Consider the following 24875-nt stretch of genomic DNA (forward strand, 5'->3'; position numbering starts at 1 on the left):
TGCTTAGGGTTTTATACCCTCTCTCCCCTACTTATCTCGGAAACCTCTCAAGTCCAGCCTTGCTAACTAGATGCTTGCACACCCAGCTTTGCTGGTTAAGGATTAGTATTCTCTCATCCACGCTTGAGTAGGAAAGAGAATGAGCCGTAGCCCAGGAGCTGTCCTTGCTTAAGCTGACTACTCCTAATCATACCACTGTACTGCACTTGTGCTCATACAGAGCTTACAGTAACTTCAGGACAACCTCTCTCTAAGTAAGTTTAGGAGCTGGTGGTGTCCAGCTTTAATGCTTCTGGTAATTATCATTAATGTATGTATTAAAGTTAATTAATACAGGTTGGTGACAACCAGACTAAACCTCTATATGTGCGCAGCTTAACCAACCTCTGGTCCCCTTTGTGTGCATCTTGTGTACTGCCCTTGCAGCCTCTGTATCCTTGAAGCCCACAAGATGATTCCAAAGCGAGTGTGCAACATTTTTAAATATGTGCATGGGATCAAGAAAATGAGTTATTTTTAGATCTTTCCAATACTCCAACGTATACCATATGGAGGAATTCTGTGCCGTTGATTTCTTGCCTCTCGAGACGACTGCCACAAATCATATTCGTCATCGTTATCGCTTGCAAGTTCTGCCTCTGGATCTATTAGAGGTCTGTTTGTCCACTTGACATACCAATCTCTTGGAGTCATTCGCGTTGGACAACGTCCATTCTCCACTTTGCCATTAAAATGTCTCGCATTCACTTTGGAACGTAGCACATGATCTGGAGGCAGAAATCATCGATGTCAAAGGTATATATTTTTATTCAAACTTCGACTATATTTGGAGCAGCGTAGCCAATCACCGCATGGTGGACATGCTTTGTAACCCTTTGTTGATAGGCCTGAGAGAAACAAAAATTGTTTTTATGTTTTCAACATCCAAATTTTTTGATTGTATAAACAAACAAACAACTAAAGAGCCCTGCTGTACCTGATGCAAAGCCATAGGCAGGATAGTCATGTATTGTCCATGCTAAAATGCCACGAACCTTGAAACTCCTATTACCCACAGGTTTTGACATATCAATAACATTTACTCCTTTCCATATTTGTTGCAAGTCATCAATGAGCATTGCAAGATATACGTTGATGTCTTTAACTTGCCGCTTCCCTACATTGATGCATCGTTTAAATTTGACATTTTTCAAATAGAAATGAGAATATTTGTCACATACCAGGAATCAATAAAGACAATATTAAATGCTCTTTCTTAATTGATATGAATGGTGGGATGTTGTAGTTGATAAGAACTACGGGCCAAGTTGACCACTTGCTCGATCGCATGGAAAAGGGATTGATTCCATCCAAGCCAACTCCCAATTTTATATGGCGAGGCTCCCAATGAAACTATGGCCATGTAGCATCGATATGCTTAAATGCTTTGCTATCGCTTGGAATCCTCATGACTCCATCTATACTTGCATTTCTTGAACTCCAATCCATAAGCTTGGCTATTTCGAGGCTGCGGAAGATGTATTCAACTCGTGGTGCCAAGGGAAAGTGTCGCAAAACTTTCATAGGGACATTCAAGGTTCCTGCCTTGAAACGAGCACACCGCATTTGGGACAAGTGGTTGCATTTTCATACTCTCCATGATACAAAATGCAATCATTGACACATGCATGAATTGTGTTGTATTCGAGTCCAAGGGATGCGATCATTTTCTTTGCCTCATCCCTCGACTTTGGGATCACATTGTTTGATGGTAGAATCTTGTTCGAAAGAAGCCTACCACTCAATTGTAAATATTTAATGAGCACAAAAGTGATTGAGAGCCATTATTTTTATGCAAACAAAATACAAATATAACTTACAATAGTAATGCAGAAACCGATGCATTACTCCATTGGTAGCGTGTTTGGAGATTCAAGATGAGTAAGGTCACACTCAATCTTGATATGGATGCACCATCGTAGATGGGCCTTGAAGCTTCTTCTCGTAGAAATTTTTCATGCGGACAGGTTTCTTCTTCACTACTTGCTTGGAACCAATCGTCGATAAACTCATTGATGTCATCATCAACATGTCCCTCATTAGTCGCTTTTTCTCTGCATTTTGCATTGTACTCATCTCTAAGTGGTTGATGTGTACTTGGATCTTGTGTACGTAAAAGCCTCATGTACTCCTCTAGCAAGATATGGTGACTTCGGTGAGAGCTAGATACACTCTCAACATCTGGACACTGCATGTATAAACATAGTCTACATGAAGAAATGATTTAAAGTAACAACAATCGAATTATTAAGTGATATAATCATAACATTAAAACCCTTTTTACAACACAATTCAAGCATATTAGCAGCAAAAACCTATACTCAAGATAACCTTAGACAAGACACTAAAATACCCTTAGTTGTATTACTAACGAGACAATGAAATATATCATCAAATATTTGTCAAAATTAAATGCTGAGTGGGCTACAAAGCTGGATACATTATTTGAAACATACATAATTTAAGAGGCCGACACTTTATCTCAAATTTCATTCTCAAAGAGGGGCTGGTGATGGCCGACGCCATCCATAATTTACAAATAATTCCTCGCCAACTTGTAATGATCTTGTAGCACACACTACTATATATATGGGTACATCTCTAATCATATAACGTGGCTCGTGACTATTCTCACACTCCATAAAGGTACAATTTGTTCTCTCATTTCTCCCTCTACTACTATTGATTAGCCCTGCTATATTTCCTTGAGCATAGGGTCTTCCATCAATATAAAGCCGCGATCCACAATTATATCTAATGTTTCTTTCGGTGACTGAGGCCGCATTAGCACAAAGCCCATATGTTGTCGTACTTCTGATAAAGCGAACAAGTGCATGCCATGTGTCCCAACTATAAATGGGCCCACAAAATGACATAAGAGTCACCTCTGAGTTTGCGGGCACGCGTAAATCCTATGCAATAAAAAAAGAGACCTCGTCCACCATTGGGAACATGGTAGATGGTGCAATCACATATTGAGCACCCCAAAAGCTGAAAACCTCTCCGTCTGCTGGAAGGGCTGCTCCCAACCATCCTCCATAGCATCTACGATCGTACGTTTGAATGAGAGATAGAAGACGATCAGGCAATGGGATGATCACCCAATGTCTCTGATTGGGCACTGAGGGGCAAAGAAGTTGATGATGCCTCCATTTGCGCAACTAAAAAATGGCTTGACCATATCATGTGTGTGGAAGGAATCAAGGATCAATTCCATGGTCTTCACAATCCTCATGAAATCGAGGATGTAGAACTGGTACGTTCTGAATAATGCATCATTGTTGATTATATGAAGGGTGAGACACACATGGAACACGATTAATAGTGCGGAGTAAACTTGGATATGAATTTATACATAGTTCTAAAATGACATCACTTACCATGGGATGCTCCCATTCCTCTTGCGGTGGCATATCAGGACATGGACCATACTGCTCCATATGGGCAAAACATATGCGTCGCATTCGTCGATGAGTGCCATGGCATGCTGCACACCAACATGGAATTCTTTCAATGTAATATGTTTGTGAGTCACCTAGTGTCGTAGATGATGTGGAAGAAGAGGAACCATCTCCTCTCTCAACTATAGATGGACGCACAGGAAGAGTGGGAGGAGGCGGTGTCCCAGAGGATGACCCGGAATCTGCATTCATAAAATATTAATGTCATATTAATATCATTAAAAATCAAAGAAAACTTGAACAAAAATAATACACATACAAAATCATCCTAGAAGTGTTTGTAAACGCTATGTCATGGGTTGTGTGTGCCATCATGGGCCAAGAATTCCACGCGGGCAGAGAACTCCACATGCGGACTAAGAGCATCCTTGTTGGTTGGAAGCTTCTTTTATTGGTTGGAACACCAAAGCTGGAAGCGCAAGTTTGGTATCATATTTTGAGAGTACAATTAAGTGTGGCCAGCCAAAAGAAGGGTCTTCGCAAGAGGTGTCCATGAGAGTTGTTATTGCTTCTCAGAGAGGGTTTGACAACCCTGTTTGTACCTTTTGATTCGATAATAAAAGTAAATAAATACATGCGGGGATGCTAATCTCTCACAGCAAGAAACTCGGTGCTTAGCCGGTTCCCCTCCCAAATTGCTTAATCCTCGAGAACGTTATCAAATCTTGCACAAAATAGTTCATCAAGGTGTAATTGACATGCACCCAAATGCGTTAGCATAGCATATACGGACCGTCGGCCGGTCCGTATGCACTATGGATGTGCAATTGGTCCATTCAAAGAGCTAGTACGCTCTCAAATGCACCCAATTGAGCATCCATAGCGCATACAGACCGCTACATTTATCTATTTATCTATCCACCTACCTATGTATATGTGTTTATATATTCATCTATATGTTTATTGATCGTAAATTGTGAAACCTTGTAACACACTGTTGTTAAATGCTTAGGAAATTTGCGGCCATCTCCCCTGAGCATACACGCCCACCTGCGATGTGCAGAGGTTCTTGGCAGCACTTCAGGAAAGAGATTCGCTTGAGAGTGACATGGCCTCAACAGAAGGTACACAAAGTTAATTCACTCAATGCATAAATGATAGGTACTTCTCGAATAGCATTAATTATATATTCATATAAAAGCGCATTTAATTTGCAGGAGGCAGCATAGGCTCGTGTCTAGTCAGGGCACACCTCTCGGCTTGGCCGGATGGGCTCTAGTGGCTTTTGAGCACTCTTTGTAAGTGCACAAATTTTTTGTTCGTCTATCTATAGCTATTTGTATATATATATATATATATATATATGTATGTATGTATCCATGTATCTATGATCTCATATGCATTCAATTCACTTCTTACTTATATATATGCAATGTTTAAATGATAGAGAAAGGATTATGGTCGAGCACCATCTGCATATGAGATACGGAGAGCCTTAATTTACGGCTACAGAGCGCTACAGAAGGAGATGCCGACACCCGATGCTTTTGTAAGTAATTCTATCAAATATTATTTTATGCCAATCAAGATGTGCATGTGTTATATGTTATGTGGTTTTTTTTATACTCAAATAGCTAATAGACATTTTTAATTGCAGGAGCAACATGGTGAGAACGACATGGACAAGGTTGCTCGACAGGTAGCAGCAGGGTTATCATCGCAACCGCCCAAGAACGTACAAGAGGAGGACTCTTCCTCCGATGACTCCGATTAAAATTGTCATGATAGAGCCATTTAGTGCTAATTTTGTAGACATAATTTTTTGGTACATAATACAGTCGCTCATTCAGAATGATGGCGCTCTTCTATTAACATTTTCTTTATGTATGTGTGTTTTGGCCATGACACACATGTGTTACATGAAGTGTCTACCTCCCAAATCTGCAGATTTAAATGTTAATTGATTGCAGAATTTAATTTATACTTACCGTAATCGATGTCGGCCATTGCTTTTTCAAAAGTCGATGTATGTCGATTCTTGGGTCTTTTATCATACACGAATGCGCGTGCATATGTGTGTGTGTGTGTGTGTGTGTGTGTGTGAGAGAGAGAGAGAGAGAGAGAGAGAGAGAGAGAGAGAGAGAGAGAGAGAGATTTTATGATGTTTGTATATGTACGGATGTGTGTGTGATAAAGAGGCAAGTGTGTATGAGAGAGAGAGAGAGAGAGAGACCAATGTTTGTGTGAAGTGTGTGTGTATGTGTGAGAGAGAGAGAGAGAGGGAGAAAGAGAGAGAGAGAGAGAGACTAATGTTTATGTGAAGTGTGTGTGTGTGAGAGAGAGAGAGAGGAAGAAAGAGAGAGAGAATGTGTGTGCAAGAGACACAAGTGGAGATAATGTGTATGACACAGAGAGAGAGAGAGAATGCACATCGACTAAAAAAAACGTTCAGAACAAAGGTCTTTTAAGCGATCCCAACGGCTTAAAAAAATCATACAAATTGGGTCGCTTATGCCACCCAAACTTGGGTGTTTATGCCACTCAAATAGGGTCGTTTATGCCACCTTTGCAGCGTCGTTTATGCCACTTAAAAACGTGGTTTATGCCACCCTCGTAACGTCGTTTATGCCACCCAAACGCGATGTATATGCCACCCTCGAAACATGGTTTATGCCACCTACTAAAAAGCATCGTTTATGCATCTCAAAAACGTCGCTATAGAGGTCGTTTAAACGATGGTCAAGAGCGACCTTTGGAATGACTTCTATAGCGACCCCCATAAGGATCGCTACAGGTTTCTACTCTTGTAGTGCATTAACTCATGCACCAGTTCTTACACTACTTGACTTTCAAAGACCATTCTTTGTGGTAGTAACTGATGCTAGTGGCAAAGGTTTTGGTGCTGTGCTTATGCAAGACAACCATCCTATAGCCTATGAAAGTCGAAAGCTAAAACCTGCTGAAACAAATTATAGTACATATGACAAGGAATTAGCAGCAGTTGTGCATGCCTTGAAGATTTGGAAGCATTACCTAATAGGTTCAGAATTTCTTATCAAGACTGATCAAGAAAGCATTAGGCATTTGCTTTCGCAACCCCTTATTTCAGATAGGCACATCAAATAGGCATCTTTCTTACAAAGTTTCCAACCCATGATTCAATACCAACCTGGAAAGGAAAATGTTGTTGCCGATGCTTGAAGTAGAAGACCACATATCAACAACATTTTCGCTATTGAAAGTGAACCATTTGTACTTATGAAAGAAACTTATGAAGTAGATCCAGATTTTTCTGAGATATGGATCGAATTGCGTGAAAAAATTGGACACCTCAAGGAAATTATTCTCATAATGATGGCTATCTTTTCTTTGAGAAAAGATTATGTGTTACTCAACCCTATAGACAACTTGTCTTGGAAGAGATGCACCAACCACCATTCATGGGACATAGAGGAGTTTCCACAACACTTCAAGTAGTTTCTCGAGAATTCTTTTGGCCTCATTTGAAAAATGATGTAGCAAAATTTGTAGCTAAGTGTAACATTTGTCAAGCAATTAAAAGCTACAAAGGCAAAGCTTTGGGATTGCTTATGTCTTTACCCATTCCAGATCGACCATGGGAACAAGTGTCTATGGACTTCATTACAGGCTTTCCTACTACTTCCAGTCATCATGACATGATTTAGACAATAGTGGACAGGTTTACTAAGCAAGCCTATTTCATTCCACATGTAAAAAGACACTAACTTCTCAGCAAGCTGCGACCATATTTGTCAAGCAAATCTTTGTCCATCATGGTCTACCCAAAGTGATAGTTTCTGATAGAGATTCCAAATTTTGTAGTCACTTTTGGATTGCTCTTTTCTCAAACTTAGGCACTAAGTTGGATTTTTCTACGGCTTTTCATCCTAAATCAAATGGACAGACCGAAGTCACGAATAGCACTATCTTGGATATGCTTAGAGCCTATGTTTCCCAGCAACCTAGTTCATGGGATAAGTACATACATCTACTCCAATTTGCTTATAATAATACTCCTCATTCTGCTACTGGTCGAGCACCATTTGAGATTATCTATGGTAGAGCTTTGCCTATTCCGGCTACTAGACTCTCCCATAAGATTGAAGCTGCTGACCAATATACTCGAGACTTTGATCGCATTTTATCTGAAGTGCGTGATTGTATTGCAAGAGCTCAAGAGAAGTATACATTTCAAGCAAATAGGAAGCGTAAAGATTTTTCATTCCAAGAAGGTGATTATGTACTTTTGAGAATTGAGAAGAGATGATTGAAGAGTGTGGAAAAATTCCCTCCACTTAAACTTGCACCTAGATACTATGGACCATTTAAAATTATTGAAAAGATTAACGATGTGGCCTATAGACTAGAGTTGCCATCTAATTGGAATATCCACAACTCTTTCCATATTCATCTCTTGAAACCCTTTCGAGAAACACTTCCTTCTCACCCAATTTATGAGGAACCACCTCTTGTTGAAGGAGAGGAAGAAGTCTTAGTTCCTGATGCTATTATTGATCAAGAGACAACAACAACAAGAACTGGGAACCAATACATCAAATATCTTTTGACATTCAAAAACCATGCCAAATGGATGCCCGAGAAATTTTTTCGAGCTTATCCCGAGATCCTTCGTTCTTTTCAAACCCAGCAAACCTGCAATTGAGGGCAATTGCAAACTCAAGCAAGAGGGATGTCATGAGAATATATTTTAAGTCCTCTTTAAGAATATTATTTCCCCCTCTCTTGAGTAATTTGGGGACGCCTAGGTTACTCTTGCGTCATGCCGGCTAGGTTAATATCGTGGGTAACACTACTATAAATATTAATACGTGCGGTATATGACGTATGCTTGGGGCCGTCTATGATTATTTCAGTTAGGTTTGTATAGCAGGGTGATTCCTGGGGTACTTACGCCTAGTAGTCATGAGTTGGTGATGGTTTGTGCCTGTTTAATATTTGTGGGATTAATTTAATTATTAATTGAGCTTATATTTCAGTTAGGTTTGTATGGCAGGGTGATTCCTGGGGTACTTACGCCTAGTAGTCATGAGTTGGTGATGGTTTGTGCCTGTTTAATATTTGTGGGATTAATTTAATTATTAATTGAGCTTATATTTTCAGGTGATGAAGATTACGAGGATTGATGAATAATGTCGAGGAGAATGTTTCTTATGTGCACCATATTTATTTTTACAAGTGTAGCTTGTAACCTTAGTAGTTGATTTTTCCATTTTGATACATTGGGAAAAATACATTTATAATGTTGAATTTATTAAATCCTAAAGGCTTTACCCTAGCCCCAATTTTTGGGACACTCCATTTTTGTTGTGGAAGAGTGTCGTGCTCTCTAAAAGCACACTTTGTATATTTTTGGGGGCTATGGCCTATTTTTTGGTGAAAAGCGAATAAAAATACTCTTGTGTGGGGAAGGCCACGCACAAGGGGGGGGGAAGATTGCACCCAGCTTGTTTGTCTTGGAGCTAAGTATTATGTTTGCTATGCTTTTGTTCAATTTATTTGATTTTGTTAAAACCTGCAAAGCATGTGTTTTCATGGTTGAATGTATGTGTTGAATTTCTCAAGTGTTCCACAAGCTAACCTAGAGAACGATTCCGTTTTCAGAAAGAGTTGGAAAAAGTTGAGAGAGAGAGAGAGAGAGAGTAAGGACAACAGGCCCATCAACAATCTACTTTGCTTTCAGAGTAAGCAAGCTAAAACCAAGCCTAGGGTACATTTATTTTTATTTCGACAAAGAATCATGTTGTTAGAGTCTATCTGGCATGTCCTCCTATTTATTTAATTTTTTGTGTTGCATCATGAGAGTCTTCATTATTGACAATTCATAATAGAGCATGATAGTCTCTGCCATGGCTGTAACTTCAAAAAAATAAAGATGAGAGTTATCTCCATTCTTGACAATTTCTTTTTAAGCATGGGAGTCTCCATGATTATAACTTAAGAAAATAAATCATATTATTTTTTTTCCCTAGAGTTTGAGTGGCCAAGGGCACAAGAGAAATGTTTCGTAGGGAAAGTACTTTTGATTCAATTAAGATAAGATATTAAAATGTTTCAAATCTAGCTGTAATAACAAGTCAAACAAATAAAGTTTCTTCTAACAAGTCAAAGGTTTTTTGGCATTAAGCTATAAGATCATTTCTTGTGTGGAAGGGTACGGTGGTACTAGAGTTTGCGACTCGTACAACCTTTGTTCTCCCTCTCCATTCTCTTATGGTAGACTCAAAACCCAATGCTCTTTTTTTAAATATCGCACCCTTAGGTGCTATGAGAGTACTTTATGCATGCAGAGAGGACTCTTGTTATAAACAAGCATATGCAAATAATATTCTCGTGTTATATTTTACTTCCTTCTTGTAGTTCATCACACTTCTTTGATTAGTTTGACACTTATTAGCTCTCCATTCTCTTATAGTAAGCTCTAAAACCAATACTCTTTTTTTTAAATTTCACATTGAATTTATATAAATTCCACATTGATTTTATATAAGGGTTATTACCTTATGCATAGAGCTTGCTTTGAGCTCTAAGCATAAGGTAGAGATGAAACGGAAAACCATGGACCTCGAGAAGCGTACTAAATAGAAAATATAGATGAGAGAGAGAAACACCAAATTGGGTCCCTATTTCTCCCCCAATCGTGTGCCAAAAGCATCCCTGCTTGAGTATTTATAGATTTTATGTTACATGTATATATTCTATTATATTTTTTATGATTTAATAATCATAAAAAAATATGCTTGATTTAGTGTGTGCAGGAATCAGCTTAATGGAATGTGCAAATGTGCACAAGGTTATTATATATGTGTGATTGTGCACAAAGTTATTTCATGTGTAAAGGCCCAATAGCATTTATATTTGAGTAAAGGCTTCTCTATGTACAAACCTTAGGAACTTCCGTATGGTTAAGAATATGTAAAGAAATACCCAAAAGTGGGAAAAGCAAGCCCAATTTGTACACACATCTATTATTAGCTCCTTGGGCTATTTTTATGAATACAATTCTCTAAATACTCTTGTTGTGGAAGTGGAACTACACGCATGGGGGAGGGGAGGGAAGGATTGCACCCAATCTTGTCTTGATGGTGATGTTATTCTATTTCTCTTGTCTTATGTTATGCTATGCTCTTTGATATTAAATTGATTTAAGTCTTTGTTTTAATTTTTGATGTATTTTGTGAGTTTTTAATTATTTCTTCAAGAAGTACAAAAGGGTTCCGTGAAAATGGTATTAGAGCTTTGGTTTAATTCAATCTTCTTGAAGCCAATCAAAGACTTGTGGACAAAGAGGTGAAAGAGACAAAGGCAAAGGTGAAATTTGTAATTTTTCAATTTAATTTGAAGAAGAATGTGTTTATGGTTATGTATGGTTGGAAGGAGGCTTGCTTTTAATCATTGGACAACAAATTTCTATCAATCTTTGGTCCAAAGGGTAAAGCAAGGTGGAAAACCATTAGTGGGTTTGTGAAAACTACAAAACCACCTTTAATTTCACTAATCCATCAGTATGGATGGAATCAACAAATTGAGGAGGTGAAATCCCTGATTTCAAAATTGCTAAGCTTATCCGCCTCTTAATTTGTTTAATGGAGGACTAATATAAATTTTGCATACTCAAAGATTTTAGAATTATCCCCTCTTGAACAAAAACATGCTACACCGATTTCAAGAGAGGAAAGAAGATTAAAGTCCTATATATATATATATATATATATTTCCCTCCAAATTTGCTCTCGTGACGGCAGTATGACGATCTCAAGTGGACGCAACATCTCAAGAGGGCGCAACAAGCTATTTCTCCCCTCCATTCGGTGATGGCAAAAACGATATTCTTTTTTAAATTATAATTAGCGCTGAGCATTGTTTATAAAAGAAGACAAGATTCTTTGAAGAAGCTTTATTACAAGCTTTGGTTAAAGCTTTTGCTAAAAGCTTAGGCACAGTACTATCCACAGGGTGCGGATGCTGAAATAGCAGCGGGCGATTTCTTCTCCATTAAATTCGTGTCCGCCCTTCAAACCATGGGATTTTTATAAAACTTCAATAAGCTTTACTTAAAATCTTTACTAAGATAATTAAACCTTAGTCTTAAAGCTTCAAAAGTTAAAGCTTTAGACCTTCTATTAAGCTTCTATCTCCTGTTTTCATTGTTTGAAATATATAAGCAGAGTTTTAAATCCTTAACGCTTTATATTATAATCCCTTCAAATTAAATTCAAAGGCTTCCAAATACCCGAGACATAAAGAAGTTATTACTTGGGTTTATTACTTGGACAAGTTATTACTTGGATTTATTTCAGCGTAAAGAAGTTATTTTCTACATCGGATGCATTTATTAAACAATATTCTCAAGCTTTTGGAGATTTTGGGATCCATGATTCCATAGTTATTAGTTGATTTTTTGACAGTAACAAATATTATTCTTCCCACTTACTCTTCAACATACGAGCTTACGACCTTTTACGAATTGTGGGTGAAAGCTAAGTAATAACTACACTTTCTAAATTTTATAAATTAACAATTGAAGTTTGATATTATATTATAAATTGAAACTAACCTACGGATTAGTATATGCAAATCTACGATGATTTACCAGTTAAGTATTCACCTTGTGTAATTTGATTACTTGTATAAAATAAAAATTGTTATTTATCAATTCATTTTCTTCTAACTGATATTTTGTAGTTCAACCCAAGTAAGTTTCTCCATTTTTCATAAATTTAATCATCAACAAATTAAAACGTCACATATGCTTGTGATACTTGTGTCCTTTTAATGATGTATTTTGTAGCAAAGCTATCCAAAGCTTGCAAGTAAGTCACTATCCTCCATAACTTAGTAAATAAGTTTTCTAATATTTCTATGTATGCTTTATCTTTCAGACAGTGATTCTTCGAACACTTTCCAAGTAAGTTTCTCATTTCTATCCTTACAAAAGTGATCATGTTTAAATATTATGCATAGAATTTCAAACCATATTACTATAAGTTTTTTTTCTTATAAGTTCATAATTTAATATAACCCTAGTTAGGTTTGGAAGAATAATTATATTTCAATCCATTCGCATTGCTTTCTCATTTTTATCAATGTAAAATATCATTGCAATCGAATATATGTAAGGTACGACCTTCTTACGCTTAACTCAACCTTATGATTGCTAAGTTTCATATTTATTATTCACATTTATTTCAACTTCAAATGCATATTAATCCTGTTTACTTAATCAAGATTGTTACAATTGTTACTAGTCATTCATATTTATATTTCTACTTAAACTTTTGATGTATTGAAAAATCAATTTTATCTACTCTTCATTTATAATCTCACACCCTCTCAAACAAATTTTCAAGTGAAGATTAGTATTTTCTATCCTTATATCCATAATCAATTTATCTTTTATTCTTATAATGATTAGTTTCTCATGAATTATGTAACGTACTCATATGTACGTATTTTTAGATCCATTTGATTCAGTGATTTTTAGCATCTATATTCAATGTTGAAAAGTAGGAAATACTTAGAGGACATAAAAGATTAAGTTTGATCACAAATTTAGTAATTTAAATATGTCAATTTCGAGAACTTTTATGCATGTTTTGTGGTGTCATTTATATGTGATTTCTATTCTATACTTAACCATGTTAGATAATGTATAAGAGGGTCATAGTGAGTGGTTTAGCCTAAAGGAAACTCATATGGGGCTTTACATAATAAATATAACCGCAATGAGTACCCGAAAAGGGATCGGGATACCAATTTGACCCTTAATTTTTAGTAACGGCATCGCATGGGGTGTAGATAACTTTATTTGTCAGAGAGACATAAAGTTATCTACAACCTTATGCGAGGCCGTTACTAAAAATTAAGGGTGAAATTGGTGTTCACGTCTCGTTTTGGGTGCGAGGTTATATTTATTATGTAAACCCCCATATGAGTTTCCTTTAGGCTAAACCACTCACTGTGATCCTCTTATACATTATCTAACGGTTAAGTATAGAATAGAAATCGCATACAAATGACACCACAAAACATGCATAAAAAAGTCTCAAAATTGACACAAAATCAAAATATCTAAATTACTAAATTTGTAACCAAACTTAATCTTTTATGTCCTCTAAGTATTTCCTAGTTTTCAACATTTAATATAGATGCTAAAAATTACAGAATCAAATGGATCTAAAAATATGTACATATGAGTACGTTACAAATTATGTTTAACAACTCACATCTCTTTGGAATGTCAAAATTCTTTTTGACAAACAATTTCAATGACACCACAACAAAGGAGGTATGTATATATTCACTTCCTTTTATATCCCTTTTTCATAAGTATTTCTTTTTATAACCTAAGAACCTAATTAATAAACCATAGATTCAACATTAAGACAAATTCAAGTCCAGTAACTTAAATAAAATTTCAAGATAAAGAAAGTTTATGTCAAAATTTATGTTTCGGAGGGCTCGTGATCATTTTTGTTAATCATGTAGGAGAATAGCCTTTCATGTTGCTAGGTTATTTTGTGTATATTATTTGTGATTTGACAATGATGAGTGCGAGGATCACCAATTCAGGTGTCGCACAATTTTTGTTGTTGCAACCCATGTTCACATCAGCCTTTGAGTCGGTTTATGGTATTCCATGTCCATAAGAACCTCTGAGCCATGCCTAATCAGCCTCTAAGCCATGTTCGAACCTCTGAGTTTACCTTGCAGGTTCTAACATCGTTACCTATGAACATAATCTTGTTGCTAGAGGATTTTCTTCTACACAACTGAGGACAATTGTTTCCTCTCAAACGGGAGGACTGTTATAGGTATATATTTTTGATGAATTAATAATCGTAGAAAGTATGCTTGATTTAATGTGTGTAGGAATTGGCTTAATGGAATGTGGGAATGTGCACAAGGTTATTATATATGTGCGAGTGTGCACAAAGTTATTTCATGTGTAAAGGCTCAATAACATTTATATTTGGGTAAAGGCTGTTATATGTACAAACCTTAGGAACTTCCATATGGTTAATAATATGTAAAGTAATACCCAAAAGGGGAAAAGCAAGCCCAATTTGTATGTACATCTATTATTAGCTCCTTGGGCTATTTTTATGAATATAATTCTCTAAATAATCATGTCATGGAAGTGGAGTTACACGCATGGGGGGGGAGGGAGGGAGATTACATCCAATCATTTACACATATGTAATAGAGATTATATCAAGGACTTCTATGAGTAATAAATTCTAGTGTCCCATATCCCACCAGAAATCATTTCACACAAATCTAGAGATAAGTATGCATCGAAATACTTCATAATACTGGATTAATTTAGTGTCCCCATACCACAAGACTAATACATTAGTGAGAAATTCATAAAGTATAGTTCAATATGGAAGGGCCAATCGCTCCAAGAAGTTCTACTTTTGATGCATAAGAACTCTCCTTGAATTTTACAAAAAGTCTACAATAAAATTTATTGTAAAGATAATCAAATGAAATGAATAAGTTACTTCAAAAACTTTAAATTCAAAAAATACTAATAGGTTTTGAAATAGTTTAAATAAATAAGTTTAAATCTATATCATTAGCTTAATGTTAAATGAGATGATGATGAAAAGATTAATTTGCAATAAAAGTTAAAAAAAACTTGAATATGAAACTTGACAATGCAAAAGTAAGAAGGCCTTACCTTGATGTATTTTTGGCTACAAAATGAAAAAGTCAGGAGAAATAGAGAATTTAAAACAGTTCGTTTAATTACTCAAAATGTAATTATTTGATAAAGATGTGGACTTATCATGCATTAGTCAAGTTGATAATTATCAAAAACTCAACATGGTACCATGGTATAGATCATTGGTATAACCTGCAAATCATGCTTACACCACACACAACAACATGCCCACCCTCATGCACAAAATCAAGACTATTATCTTCATGATTACGACAAAAAACTGCTTAAGAAATAATCACACAACGTAGAATAATGTTGGCCTTGAGCTAGGTGCATAATCAAAAAATTTACTCAAGTATTAAATCTACAGAGTTCAAGAAGACAGATCGAATTGGGTTTGGTCTAACCGTACAATAATATTCGTTTTTGGTCTCTTCTTCTTCTTCTTTTTCCTTTTGGTTTGATATAAATAAATTTCTTCTTTTCTTTCTCTTCTTGTTTTTCTTATTCTTTATAACACCATATTGGGGAATATGGGAATTTCTCACAAGTTTGGGACACGTGGTCAAAAGTTTGGATTAACCATAACTTGAACACCACTAATCCAAAATGAGCGCTTTATAGCTCTTTAGATTCCATTTTTCAAGCACTTTCCAACGATAGGTCATATGATAGGGTTTTGAGAAACTTACAAACATGTTATCCAAGTCCCCTTTTTTAAGTATTCAAAAATGGGAATTGGGAAATTTCCAAATTCACTAATATTGTGTTTTATTCTTCTCCTTCTTGTTTCTCTTCTTTATCTTCTTCTTTTTATTATTATTCTTCTTCTTTCTTTCTTTTTCTTCTTCTCCTCCTTCTTTCTCCTCCTCTTCTTCTTCTCTTTCTCTCTCCTCCTCCTCTTCTTCTTTTCCTTCTCTCTCCTCCTCCTCCTCTTTTTCTTGTTCTTCTCTTCCTTCTCTCTCCTCCTCCTCATCTTCTTCTTCTTCTTCTTCTTTTTCTTCTCCTCTCTTCTTCTTCTCCTTCACGCACATCAACTCATGCTACCACGCAGCCTCTTGTTTCTTGTTCTTCTCTTCCTTCTCTCTCCTCCTCCTCCTCATCTTCTTCTTATTCTTCTTCTTCTTCTTCTTTTTCTTCTCCTCTCTTCTTCTTCTCCTTCATGCACATCAACTCATGCTGCCACGCAGTCTCTTGTTTGTCGCACATGACTTGTGCTCGTTTTGCTGAAGAGGGTATAAAGGTAAGAATGAGTTGTGTATGGTATTTGTCTCTTAAGGAGACGTGTGCATAGTGCGCACTCTTTCCTGCCCTTTATCGGTCCACACTTGTAAACCAGTGTTGATTCTCATGCTTGTTGTCGACGGTGCTTGTTGTAGGCAGTGTGGGGTCCCTTTGGGTGGCCGATTTGCACCTGTCACTTGTTCACTTCTATAGGCGGTCCTAGTCACCGCTACTTTGACATGTCTCTATCCATGCTCGGCTACTTGGGCTTCGTGTGTCGCCATTCCTCACCTTCACATAGAGGACCCGTTGGTCTCGGGCCGTCTAAGTTCCCCAAACACTCACCTTTTTACGGACGAAGTGTAGCGAGGCTCTGATACCATTGAAACATAAAATCATGGACCTCGCGAAGTGTGCTAAACAGAAAATATAGATGCAAGAGAGAAACACTAGATTGGTTCTAAGTGCCGCTCCAAACATGTGCCAAAAGCATCCCCACTTGAGTATTTATAGATTTTATTACTTCAAAAATAAGTTACATGGCTATTTTAGCCCTTGCTTGCTCTTCAAGTTTTTATTTTACAAAAATTGGATAATAATGTTTTAAAAACAAATCGCACTCCCATGATAAGAGAGCTCTCATCCAAATGCAATGAGTTCTATGCATTTGCATAGGTAATCCTACCTTATTAATATAGCTCTCTATAAGCTCTATGCATAAGGCAGAGATCCCTTACAAAAATATAGAGAGGGGTCTACCAAATGCATGATAGTTCTATCCATTTTCATAAGTGTCTTAGCTGATGCATAAATGTATCTTTGAGATCTATTCATAAGATAGAGTCCTTATGTAAATGCAAATATTAATTTATCAAATTCTTGAGATCTCTATGCAATTGCATAAGGGCTCTTACCTTATATACATATAGCTATATTTCATTTACGTAAGGGCTCTTACCTTATGCATGAGTTGTCTTTGAGATCTATGCGCACAAGGTAAAGCCCTTATGCAAATGCATATAAGAATCTACCAAATGCATGAGGACTCTATGATTTTTCATAAGGGATCTTACTTTGCACATAGATATCTCTATGAGAAATATGTATAATGTATATCCCTTATGAAAGAACTTATTGATCTCTATGAATCCATAGGGCTTGCTACGTATGCAAAGGATCTCTATGCATGCACAAGGATCTCATGGATATAGATCTCTTTGTTGAGATTCAAGCTCGATGTCAGTGTGAGCCAGCTATGCTATGTGCTGGCATGTTAGGTAGGAACATGTGTGAGACATAAATGACCGCGTGTCCAGCTGGTCATAGTGTGTGGACATTAGCTAGGGTTAGTAGAATGTGGACACAATTCATAGTGTTGTGTGTATTTTGGATTATTGCATTATGCTTTGTGTGAGAGTGGAGATGGCTTCCCTCTATGGTTAGGGTTTGCAATATACATTAGGGTTTGCTCCTGTGTGTGTGTCTCCTCCCCCTCTACCATTCTTTCAACATGGTATCAGAGCCTTGTGCTGTTTATTAGGGTTTATGAGTGAGTGAGTGAAGAGGGAGAAGAAGCTGTGAAGAGAAGCTGTGAAGTTGCCATTGGAGCTGTGAAGCTTGGAGCACACAAACTACTATCAAATCTGAGAGCTTGGCCTACCGGGTAAGGTCTTCTAAACATCCTTGAGCGGATTGCAGGTGATACAGGAAAAAACAAAGCAAGTTAGAGCAAATCAAAGCAAAGAAAAATTCTGGTTTTTTGGAAGCTTTCCATTAAAGCTTGGAAGCATTGATGTATGGTGGAAATACATGTAAATCTGGCAAAGCAAACATGTATCTGACAATGAGAGATGTATTGGCAACTTCTATGCAAGGCCTTCTGTGACTTTGGAGCAAGTTACATGCATTTGAATGAGTGAAATTACTGGTTTTTTGAGCTCTCACAAAACAGAGAAAAGGAAGCCAAAAATTGATGAAATTGGAGCATGTTTTTGGCAAAAATCAATGCATTGATGGATTGCACACATACCTAGGAGTGTTGGGAACTTGATTACCTCATCATTTAGCGTTACAACCACTCCCAAAGCCCTCAAGAGCAGGCGGCGCAGACTGCACAGGGAAACAGAGCAGATTTTTGATTTTTTGGCTACGAGGAGATCGATTTCTACTTGGGTGCTTGGTTCCTTTCACAATTGCTTTAGCGATTGGTTGCTATACGCTTTGGAGAAGAGGGCTATGTGATTAGTTTGATCAATTATCATCAATTGAGCTGGGAATGAGCTGATTAAACAGGCTGTCCACTGGTTGCAGAGAAACAGGGTCATTTTAATTAAGCAATTAATCTTTGGTCTTATACAATTGGACAAATTTCTCTTACATGGAGTTGATGGACACTATTGCTAATCTAATGAATGCTTGGTTGCTCAATTTGGACAAATATTGAAGAAATTAGAGCCATTTTACTACTGGTTTTTCTGGTTTTTTCCAAAACAGAGAAAGGGTTTTTCAAAAATTGATATGTACACATGTTAGATGGTGTTGATACTCTACATTGAGGTTGTTTAGGTGTCAATGCAAGTTGTACATACTTGATTACACCACTAAATTGTGATTTGGAGCCTTGGAAAGCGCATCAAAGCAGGGTATCTCGGACTGCGTGAGCCAGTTCATCTTGGATGCATACAGGTTGATTTTTTACATCAAATTTGAAGATTGTTGGCTACTTTGGCATATCTGGAACATTCATTGGAGTGCGGTTGAGCTGAGGAAGGCTCGGTTACAGATTTGGACGAGTGTGGAAGGTGCACATTGAGCAAACATGTTAGATAATCCAGTACAGATTGTTGGTGAAAAGCTGGATAGGAAGAACTTCCAGGCATGGAAGTACAGGATAAAAAGTTTCTTGAAAGGAAAAGGATTTTGGGATCTCATTATAGGTGCTGAGTGTAAGATTCCTCCCCAGCCTCTCAAAATGTCTAGCATCTTCCCCTGTAATCAATCCCTCTTCAGAAATATAAAAGACTTGTTTCTAACTGTTTTAACCTAGAGAGAGAATATTCAGATTTTTAATATTTTTGGATAGAAAATTATCTCATCTTATTAAAATAAGTTCCCCTGAAACAGAAATTCAAAAATAACTTTCCAATGTACAATTGGAATTAATTGGAAATAGGTATAAAGGACCTTAGCCTAAGGGTCTAGATTTTCAAAAAAATTTGGATTATGGTCCAATTAAGGTTCCTTTAGGCCAATAGCATCAATCCATGTGTAGGGAGGAGATAAATCCAATTTGTAAAAGAAGATACCCAAAAATGAGTAAATGCTCACATAAGATGAAGAGTTGACTATGTACAAGGTTTATTAGTAAGAAACTATGAGTAATATCAAAAATATGAGATATTTTGGGTATCCAAAAATGAGTAAATGCTCACATAAGATGAAGAGTTGAAAATGTACAAGGTTTATTAGTAAAAAACTATGAGCAATATTAAAAATATTATGTACAAGGTTTATTAGTAAAAAACTATGAGCAATATTAAAAATATGAGATATTTTGGGTATAATGATTCCATTTTGACACATATGTAAGGAAGGGGAGTTCTTTAAAGGATGTGCGTATTTCACATGCTTGAATGAGTTTTAAACTCATAAAAATTGAGATATTTCATCTCTCCTCTCTCCTCATTCAAGTCTGGTTCCAAAAAGTTAGCTTAACTGACCTAAAAATGGTCAAATATTGACCAAACTAATTTAGAAAATTCTAGAATCAGTTTGTTTGGTTAGGAGCTCAATTTTTTCTATAAATAGAAGCCTCCCCCTTGTTGAAAAATATATAGTGTTTATGCATCGTTACTCTACTCCACCTAAGCCAAGAACTATGAATTCATTAATAATTCACTAGTTTTTGGAGCTTCCCTCTTTCTTCAATCCCCATTGGTGGCTCCATCAACATACTTAACCAATTGATTGGTTGGGGGCCTCTACCGTGAACAAAGAATCAAGAAATTTGTAAGGTAATTAGTGAATTTTGATCATTTTCTATAATTTCTCAATGTTTCTCTCTTCTCAACCCCTCTCAAGCTTGAGAAGCTTAATTGGAATGGTTTTTGAATGCTATTGAAGTTAATTGATGAATGGTAGTGAAGAGTTACATAATTTGATGAATGCTATTGAAGTTAATTGATTAATGATAGTTAAGAATTACATAAATTTCTATTTATGCTTAATTCTAATGATTTTTATGTAATTTTTCTCTCTCACTCAAGAAATGGTCATACTCATGACCCATTCTCAATCCAAATGAAGCTTTTCATAAAGCTTTTCCTTAATCCAAGATTAATCTATGCTTGAGGTCAAATTAATGGCTTTTTTCTATACTTCTAGTTTATGTATTTCATGAATATTGATGATTCAACCCATTATTGAGTTAATGATCCAATTAGGGATCATTCTAATCATTTTCTTAATGATAAGTTTTATCCTTCAAAATAAATTGAGATTTATCAGTCATAGTAGCGGAGCTATGGCAAAATTTTTATAAAAATTACACAAAAAATAATTTTATTCAAAGCATGAAAAGAGAACTTCCTACCATATTCTAGGAATTATCATCCCAGATAAATTGAAAGAATTTTATTGTAATCATGGAGAAATTGATTTTTATGTTATGCATAATTGATGATTATTTTATTGTAAAAGTGTTACTTTTATCATATTTGGATTTCATGCATAGAGGTATGCATAAAAGAATTATTATTTTATTATAAAAGTGTTTCTTTTATCATATTTGGATTTCATGCATAGAGGTATGCATAAAAGTTGATTATTTTATTATAAAAGTGTTTCTTTTATCATATTTGGATTTCATGCATAGAGGTATGCATAAAAGTTGATTATTTTATTATAAAAGTGTTACTTTTATCATATTTGGATTTCATGCGTAGAGGTATGCATAAAAGTTGATTATTTTATTATAAAAGTGTTACTTTTATCATATTTGGATTTCATGCGTAGAGGTATGCATAAAAGTTGATTATTTTATTATAAAAGTGTTACTTTTATCATATTTGGATTTCATGCGTAGAGGTATGCATAAAAGTTGATTATTTTATTATAAAAGTGTTACTTTTATCATATTTGGATTTCATGCGTAGAGGTATGCATAAAAGTTGATTATTTTATTATGAAAGTGTGACTTTTATCATATTTGGATTTCATGCGTAGAGGTATGCAAAAAAATTGATTATTTTATTATGAAAGTGTGACTTTTATCATATTTGGATTTCATGCATAGAGGTATGCATAAAAGTTGATTATTTTATTATGAAAGTGTGACTTTTATCATATTTGGATTTCATGCATAGAGGTATGCATAAAAGTTGATTATTTTATTGTAAAAGTGTGACTTTTATCATATTTGGATTTCATGCATAGAGGTATGCATAAAAGTTGATTATTTTATTGTAAAAGTGTTACTTTTATCATATTGGATTTCATGTATAGAGGTATGCATAAAAGATATTCTTTTTATACTAAAAGTGTGATTTTCATCATAAATGGATTTTATGCATAACTTAGATGCATAGGAGAAATTCTTTTATTCTAAAAGTGTAATTCCTACCAAATTGAATTTATGCATAAGAAGATGCATAAAAGATTGATTTTTAAATTCAAAGTGTCATTCTTATCTAAATTGAATTTATGCATAGGAAGATGCATAAAAGAATGGAATTTCAATTCAAAAGTGTTATTCTCATCCAAATTGAATTTATGCATAGGAAGATGCATAAAAGATGGATTTTTAATTCAAAAGTGTCAATTCTTATCTAAATTGAGTTTATGCATAGGAAGATGCATAAGAGATGGAATTTTAATTCAAAAGGGTCATTTTCATTTAAAATGAATTTATGCATAGGAAGATGCATAAAAGATTGATTTTTAAATGAGATGTGATAATATGTGATAAGATGCGTATGGGAAGTGATAGGATGTGAGAAGAGGTGTATGAGATGTGATAAGATGTGATAAGATGCGTATGGGAAGTGATAGGATGTGATAAGAGGTGTATGAGATGTGAAAAGATGTGTATGAGATGTGATAGAATGTGTTAAGATGAGTTAGGATGTGTTGAGATGTGTATGGGACGAGGTAGAGAGTGTATCTGATGGGATAAGATGTATATGGGACGAGGTAGAGAGTGTATCTGATGGGATAAGATGTATATGGGATGTGTTAGGGTGAGAATGGATGTAGTATGGATGTATGGATGTAGATACGGATGTATGTATGTATGTGGATGTGGATGTATGAATGAGGATGTGAAAATGGATGTATGTATGTAGATGTGGATGTATGGATGTGAATGTGAATGAAGATGTGGATGTGGATGTATGGATGTAGATTCGGATGTAGATGTATGTATGTGAATGTGGATGTATGAATGAGGATGTGAAAATAGATGTATGCATGTAGATGCGTATGTATGAATGTGAAATTGGATGTATGATGTGGACGTACGAACATGGATATGTATGTAGAATAATGAATGTGAATGTGTATGTGAAATAATGTGTAGTCTATATGAGTGAATGGATGCGAATGAGTACACATTGAATGGAATAGGGAATAAGTAATGTGGTCCGAGAGTGGATAATGTGGAAAGACGAGAGTTCGTTATAGAAACTGTATTTTGTGAACTGTTTGTAAATGAATGTTTTATGTCAAGAATGCTGGGGAAGCATTTTGACCGTCTTGTGGATTAAGGTCAAGGAGACCTAACTGATAAAGTTGCAACTGCTGTGACGGAGAGTCAATGGAGGACGTCTCGCGTAGCAAGGTCGGCCGAGGTCTTGACCAGCCTCGGTTCGATTTAAATGGTGAGCTTCCGGTACGGTGGATTAGGGACCAAGGAAGCGGCCTATGAGTGAAGCGCTAGGTCACGTGCGACGAAGGATCCTAGAGGGTGCTCACCATACGGTGCTCAGGCTCTGGGTCGCCGAAGATACCCACACGTGCGTCGTGGAAGATATTGGAGCAAGGAATAAGAGTTGTTTTCTGAAACCGGGCATGGATTTGGTTGATTGACCTTGCTGGTCCTCAACGGATGAGTCCATGGCTCTTTTATATGGATCTGTGGGTTGATCTTGCTGATCTTCCACGGAGGTTCCATTCTATTATATGAATATATTGCCGGTTACTATGAGCTAGGAACTATGGAAAAGGCCCCTGAGTGAACAGGTGGTGAGCGTTTTGGTTACCAATGATGTCATAAGTATACCGATAAATGAATGACTGGAAATAAGGATTCAACCAGAGACTGAGGATTGTCATCAGTGATATAATGGTTTCATTAAAGGATTGTTTTAAAGTTAGCTGATGCTAAGAAAAAGGCAATTTCATATTGGGTGTGTAAGTGGTGTGACTAGTTTTATGTTTGCATGAACTTCCAGTTAGGGGGCCTTGGAACTCTTTTCCTTGGTACCCGGGACAAAACCTAACCAAATTCTTAATTGGATCCCATCACTACAGTGGTTGGGCGGTTGGCTAACCCATGGGACTGGATGGGGTTAGGCTGGACTGATGGATTCGTAAATCGAGATTTAATTTCTATTATTACGATAGATGAAGTAAATCGCGAATAGTAATTGTTCTATGGATAGGAATCAACAGCTGTGCCTCTTGATGGGGAAAAAAGCGTTGATCCCAATGATCCAAGTGCAAGTTTCTTCCTTGATTTGACCAAGTACCGGTAGATGTGCAGTCAGATCAGTTTGATCAGTAATGATCTTGACTACGTTAGAGTAAAGAGTTATCTTGGTGGAATCGCCCGTGCTTTCCGGGTAAAGGAAGTTTTTCCAGTTTCGGTTTTGGACAAACCGACGGATTAGTCTCTTGTCCGGATATCCGTGGTGGGCGAGGCCCCGAGTGCGAGACCCCTACCGCGCACGATGTGCTACTTCCGCTGCTAGTACCTGAATCCGTTGCGCGGTGGAGACATGGATCTCACAGTTGGTATCAGAGCGAATTGGCTAATAAAGATCAACTAAAAAGCCAAATATGTCAAAAATTTATCAAGTAGCACAAAAAGGTTATAATTGTGTGATATAATTCATACAAATTGATATTCAAACTAATTTTGTAAATTAGTAATTGGATCTTCAAATGGAAGTACCGCAATTATATGGAACCCTGACTTGCTTGAGGCTTAGACATGATAGTATTTACCTTATAATTCCAAGTATCATGACTAACCGTATTACCGAGGATATAACTGCAGCTTTTTATCGGCAGTATATACGAGTAAATCTAAGACTTGAAATTATAAGCATTAATGCTATCCAGTTGATGAATTCGAATGTGGTTGATATGATTTTTAATTCTGTTTGGGAACTGATGAATTGATTGGGATTCTGATTGAAAAATGATGATTTCTAAAATTTAGTTGAAATATAATAACCTGAGCAAAACCACAATGAGGATGAATGGGACGAGTCCCTGTGATG

The sequence above is a fragment of the Cibotium barometz genome, chromosome 12 (assembly GCF_041138505.1).
Source record: "Cibotium barometz isolate CiBa-2024 chromosome 12, ASM4113850v1, whole genome shotgun sequence".
NCBI classification, from domain to species: Eukaryota; Viridiplantae; Streptophyta; class Polypodiopsida; order Cyatheales; family Cibotiaceae; genus Cibotium; species Cibotium barometz.